The following is a 5640-nucleotide window of genomic DNA, read 5'->3' as shown; positions in this document are numbered from 1 at the left end:
GTATTACTTTATTCCACAAATACAAACGTATTTCCATATCTCTTTTTCAGTTGTGCTCCATTTTTTGTTATAGATGAACCATAAATCAAGATTTTATATTGGAGATTATTTAATTAGTAAGAGTAATGTGACAGCCCGTCCTGAAATAAATTTTTCGATGGTGTGAATTGACTAAATTGCCCTTGTACGTCGAGTATGTTATGTGGTGTTGTGGCTTGAGTTTGGGTTTTAGACTAATTTAGTTAGTTCCTAAGTTTTTGGAACTCAAAATTTATGGTTGTTGTGATTGGCTGCAAGTTGGACCACACACACATACATACCTATCCTGTTGACCCTTTCTCTCTCCTCATTCTCGGTTTTTCTCCATTTTCCGTACAATACGTACGGACAAACCTCAAACCAAGCAATTTCTTTACGGATTGAGGTTTTTGAAGTCATCTTTGTGTTCCTTGTCAGCTCAGGAACACATCTATACCGTTTTTAGATGTGAAGACCTTATTTTCTCGAGAACTCGAGAACCCAGTTTTGGGTTACTGTTCATGCACTCGTGATTTCGAAGTTTTCCAGGAGTTTTAAGGTTATAGGAAGTCTTAAAACATCTTCACGAAGCTCGGGGAAGAAAGTTGGAGTGTTTTGGACGTCGGGAAGTCCTAGTTCGCGAGTTTCAATTTTTGGCCAGATTATTGAGGTTTCTCCGGCGAGATTCCGTTGGGTCCCCAAAATGGTAAGGTTTTGTTCCTCTCATCCTAAGCTTCAATTTGGTATAAATTTTGTGAATTTTGGTTGAGAATCGAAGGAGATATGAAGATTTGAAAATTTTCCAGAAACCAGAGAGTGCAGCGGCGACCGGCGAACTAAGGAAGGAGAAGGGGAATATTCCGTCAAGTTTGACGGAATATTCTAATGGCATCAGGTAACGCTGTTAATTTCTGTTAAGGTTTTAATGGAATATTCTTAACGGCAGTTAAGTTTCAATTAGGGTTTGGCCGCGCGTGAGTGGTCGGAAATTTTTTCTAAAAATATGGGAATGTTCGTGGTGTTGAGTAGATTATGTTGGTATATTTAAACACCCCATTTGAGCATTATATGAGAAGTTATTTCCTAGTTTTGTGTATGTGCTTTAAATAATGTTTATTCAATTATTTCGCATATAGGTGAGACCTATCCTGAGGACGAGCGCCATCAATCTAGGCTCTGGGGCTACGACCCTTCGACATATCAGTGAATGGGTTTTTGGTTTTTCGTATATACCTATATACTTGAGATTTTCCCAGAAAATGTGTTTAAATGAAATTACGTTTTGGAAATGCCATGCAAGTATCCATCTATTTTAATTATGCATTAGTAGTTGCATACATTCATGATTGGTGTTGTGGACGCACAAGTAAGTACCAGGTAAGTTCATAAATTAAAGATATGAGATTGCTTCAGTTATGTGAGATATGATGTGATGTATTGAGAGCTCATAAATCTGCATCCCCGTGGTAGTGCTCCTGCCCATAGTTAGGGCATAATCCTTCACGTGATGTTCACCTCCCACACCATATGCTCACCTTGGATCCAAGTTAGGTGCACAGACTTGTCGTACAAACCACTTTAGGTGGTTCCGACTCGTCATGTGATCGTAGAACTAGAGCATATTTATATTACACCTAGTCCTGTCATACAGACCACTTTAGGTGGTTTCAACTCGTGTGCAGGATTTGATTTGATATGATTGAGATTGGTTATGAGCTATGTACTCAGCCGTGCAGGTCAAGTTAGGTAGATCTGGCTGTTAGGATATCTAGCACTGATATATTTAATTGGATTCCTTATGGCATTTCATTGAGATATTTTGGCATGATATATTTTATGGATTTTCATCCTGAGCATGAATTCTGATATAACATATATTACATTTTTCTGGAAAAATTATACAGGTTTTACGGCGAGGGGTTAGAACTTTTGAGAAATGAAATGATTTTGAAAAGCTTTGGTTTTGCCCACTCACACTTTTTGTTTTGCGTCTCTCCAGGTTTTAGATATAAGTGCTTTGGTGGATCACGAGGATTTCGACGGGGATTCTGACAAAACATCATAAATGTAGGATCACCCTTGGGTGTTGTATAATTAGTACTTGTCCTGCTTGACTGCATCTAGGATATTTATGCTTTGGTTGTGTATTTCACATTTAATCTCGCACTAACACTTTATCTTAGCTAGTACTGCTGGTAGTTTGGTTTTTATTCATTCACATTTCCCTTATATCTTTATTGCTTCCGCACTGTGCACATGATTACGTCACTCCCACATGACGGCCATCATACCTCGATCTAGGTCGGGGTGTGTCAGTTAAATTGTCGCATCCCGACCTCGGCCCCCACCATATCCCGGGCTCGACTCCGCCATAGCACAATATTATCCACTTTGGGCCCCGACCACGCCCTCACGGTTTTGTTTCTGGGAACTCACATGAGAACTTCCCAGTGGGTCACCCATTATGGGATTGCTCTCGCGCGAACTCGCTTAACTTCAGAGTTTCGATGAAACCCGAAGCCAGTGAGCTCCCAAAAGGGCTCGTACTAGGTAGAGATGAGAATATACATATAAGGCTTATAGGATCCACACCCCTAGGCGATGTGGGATGTAACAAGTGACATGCTAATTTCAATTAAGTTTGAATATTGATTGTTGAGCTTTGTAAGAATATATTGTCCAAAAATATATTTTTTTAAAATAAGAAGGCCTTTTTATTAAACTCGCACAAGGTCCCTAAAATGTCAGAGACAACCTTGATAATAAGATATGATGAGTAATAATAAAAATTAATTATGTATCACAAATTGTATTATACATAATAAAAGCTCGAATCCACAACAAATTATATTTATAACAACAATATGAATAAGAAAATGTCACCTTAACATTTTTTTGGGTAATACTATGGAAACTAAATTTGGAGACAAAATTTGCAAACAAAATGATGCATCACCAATAGGAATAAACACATTTATCAACGTTTAAGTAATAAACGAATCATCAACTTTCACGTATTTAGTTTCCAAAATTTTATTTTCAAATTTAGTCTTTTTGGCGCTTAAAACAAATCCCTTCTTTAGTTTTTTCTCGTGTACTAAAGTACTTTTGTATAGTGGAGGTCAACTGTAGAGGTTAACGCACTGAATCGCTGACTTAGAGATGATGAGGATGATGCGGGCAATGATTGCTTATTCTTCTTCTTTAAAGGTTGGTTAAGGAAGCAGCAGCACCAGAGGTATGTTGCCTTGTCTTCTTCAATCTTCTTCCGTTGTTGTTTTCTTCAACAATTACTTGGCTTTCTTTCACTCTCGCGCTTCTACACCGACGAAATGCTCTCAATGTGTTCAACTTTCGGTACCCTAGTAAAAGGCCTTTGCGCAAAAGGTGACAACACTGCCGCAATCCAATTGCTTAAGAAGATGGAAGAAGGGGCTTGCAAGCCTAACATAGTTATTTATAGCATGATCATCGACAATCTTTGCAAGGATATTCTAGTTGTCGATGCACTAAACCTCTTTTCTGAAATGACGAGTAAGGGTTTGCTCCCAACGTCATTACGTATACCTCTTTGATTCATGCAAATTACAGAAATGGAAAGAAGCTACAAGATTGTTGAATGAAATGGTGAGTAAGGATATCTTTCCCAATGTGTGCACCTTCAGTGTCTTGGTTGATACATTTTGTAAAGAGGGGATGGCCCAAGAAGCAAGGAGCATGGTCGAAATGATGATTCAAATAGATATCGAACCTTACGATTTCTTACAATTCGTTTATGGATGGGTATTGTTTGCGAGGAGAAGTGGACGAGGCGAAAAAGGTTTTTGAAGTAATGCTTAGCAAAGGTTGCATGGTTGATGCTCATAGTTGTAACATATTGATAAACGGCTATTGTAAGCTTGAAAGGATAGATGATGCTCGGATGCTTTTTCGAGAAATGTCCCATAGGGGAGTGGTTCCAAATACCATTACTTAAAACACTCTTATTGATCGGTTTTGCAAGATGGGAAGAATACAAGATGCACATAACTTCTTCTCTCAAATGCAAGCTTTAGGCCAACTTTCCAAATATTCTTAACTTATTCTATTTTACTGGATGGCCTTTGTAAACACCAACAATTTCCAAAGGCAGTTGAATTGTTGAAAGACATCGAGGGAAAGAAGTTGGATTTTGATATTGTAACTTACACCACTCATTGAAGGTTTCTGCAAAGCTGAAAAAGTTGAATACGCATGGGATCTCTTTCGTAGTTTATCATTTCGAGATACAATATACACATCCGATCAAATGATGCATCCAAATTCCATCACGATAGGAACTGTCTGCATCCGATCAAACGATGTCAGATGTGATTAAACGAAGAATATACAAATTCCATCTTTGCTTTAAAAAATTTCTATGTGCCCTTGAAAATATTGAAAGAAGAGAAGGCCATCTCTTAGTATACAGAAACCAACTTACATATTTTCAAGTATTCTGAAGTTTGCTTTCAGACGTATAATTGTGCAATCTCAAGTGCTAGATCATACCGCCTACCAGATGCCTTGCCACACCATCGCAATTTTTCTTTCACTCCCTACCAAACCATCCAAAATCGACAGAAAAAATTGAACTCGCCTCTTCTCAGTGCCGCACACGATTTGCAGAAAACTTCTATTCAGACGTTACTCCCCTAATGGATTAATTTGACCTCTCAAATCCAAATTTTAAATCCCATCCATGGGCGGATCCACTCTTGGACCCAGGTGGTTCGGGGACCACCCGGACGTCAGAAAAAGCATCTGTAAGAACCTTCAAGTACCACCCAACAATCTAAACATTTGGTGGAAGAGAGAAACCATTTTGAACCTTGGTTACAATGAAGAAGAGAGACTTTTCTTTCCATTTCCCACGTAACAAACTCTCATTTTTTTAATTGTTGTCCAATCATGTTCTGTCACCCTAGCATTTTAATTAGCAAAGGAATGGTGTATTTTTCTTTTTTGAACAAAATATATTATCTACACAAAAGGATGATGTATTACTCAACTAATATTTTTATACCATATGTTTGACACCATTATTTTTTTTAAACTCCATATGAATTCATACAACTACTGAAAAGTATTTCGTAAAGTACTATGAACTCGTAGGGCTTGTTCGGTATGGGATAACAAACCGAAAAACATGTCCTGATTCCCAAACCGAAGTTTTTGGGAATCCCAATTTCAAGACCGATCCCAAACCAAATTTTCGGGAATCCCAAATTTCGGAAATCCCGAAGTAGTTTCTGAATTTTGGGACAAATCGGGAATCCCGAAATTGTTATGATAGCAATCCATTGGTAAAATCCATGGCAGAATTCCTTAAATCATCACACAAGGTGCACCTTAGTAATTTTACATATGACTCATTTGACTACTTTTGGCATACTCAAGGCAAACGAAGTAACAAAAGACTTGGCCGTAGTCACAGTTAGCTACAACAATATGCTTCCCCCTCTACATCCAAGTTCGAATCCCCCTCCCCATAGTATATATTAGATTAGAAAATCGATCGAATACAAATAAAAGAAAAACAAAGTAATAATTCATGTTCTTTTCTTAAACCATACCTGCTACTATTTGATAAAGAGAATGATC

General features: G+C 37.9%; 1 long non-coding RNA gene across 1 annotated transcript; it reads left to right on the top strand.

Annotated features, from left to right (window-relative positions):
* Positions 1 to 400: 400 nt before the first annotated feature.
* Positions 401 to 2208, top strand: LOC139189185 (uncharacterized). Its single transcript, XR_011572833.1, has 3 exons — positions 401 to 724; positions 825 to 913; positions 2018 to 2208. It is a non-coding gene; the product is annotated as an uncharacterized lncRNA (long non-coding RNA).
* Positions 2209 to 5640: the final 3432 nt, after the last annotated feature.

The sequence above is a fragment of the Malus domestica genome, chromosome 11 (assembly GCF_042453785.1).
Source record: "Malus domestica chromosome 11, GDT2T_hap1".
NCBI classification, from domain to species: Eukaryota; Viridiplantae; Streptophyta; class Magnoliopsida; order Rosales; family Rosaceae; genus Malus; species Malus domestica.
Note: the sequence above shows the minus strand (reverse complement) of the source record. Positions and strands in the feature narration are given on the sequence as shown.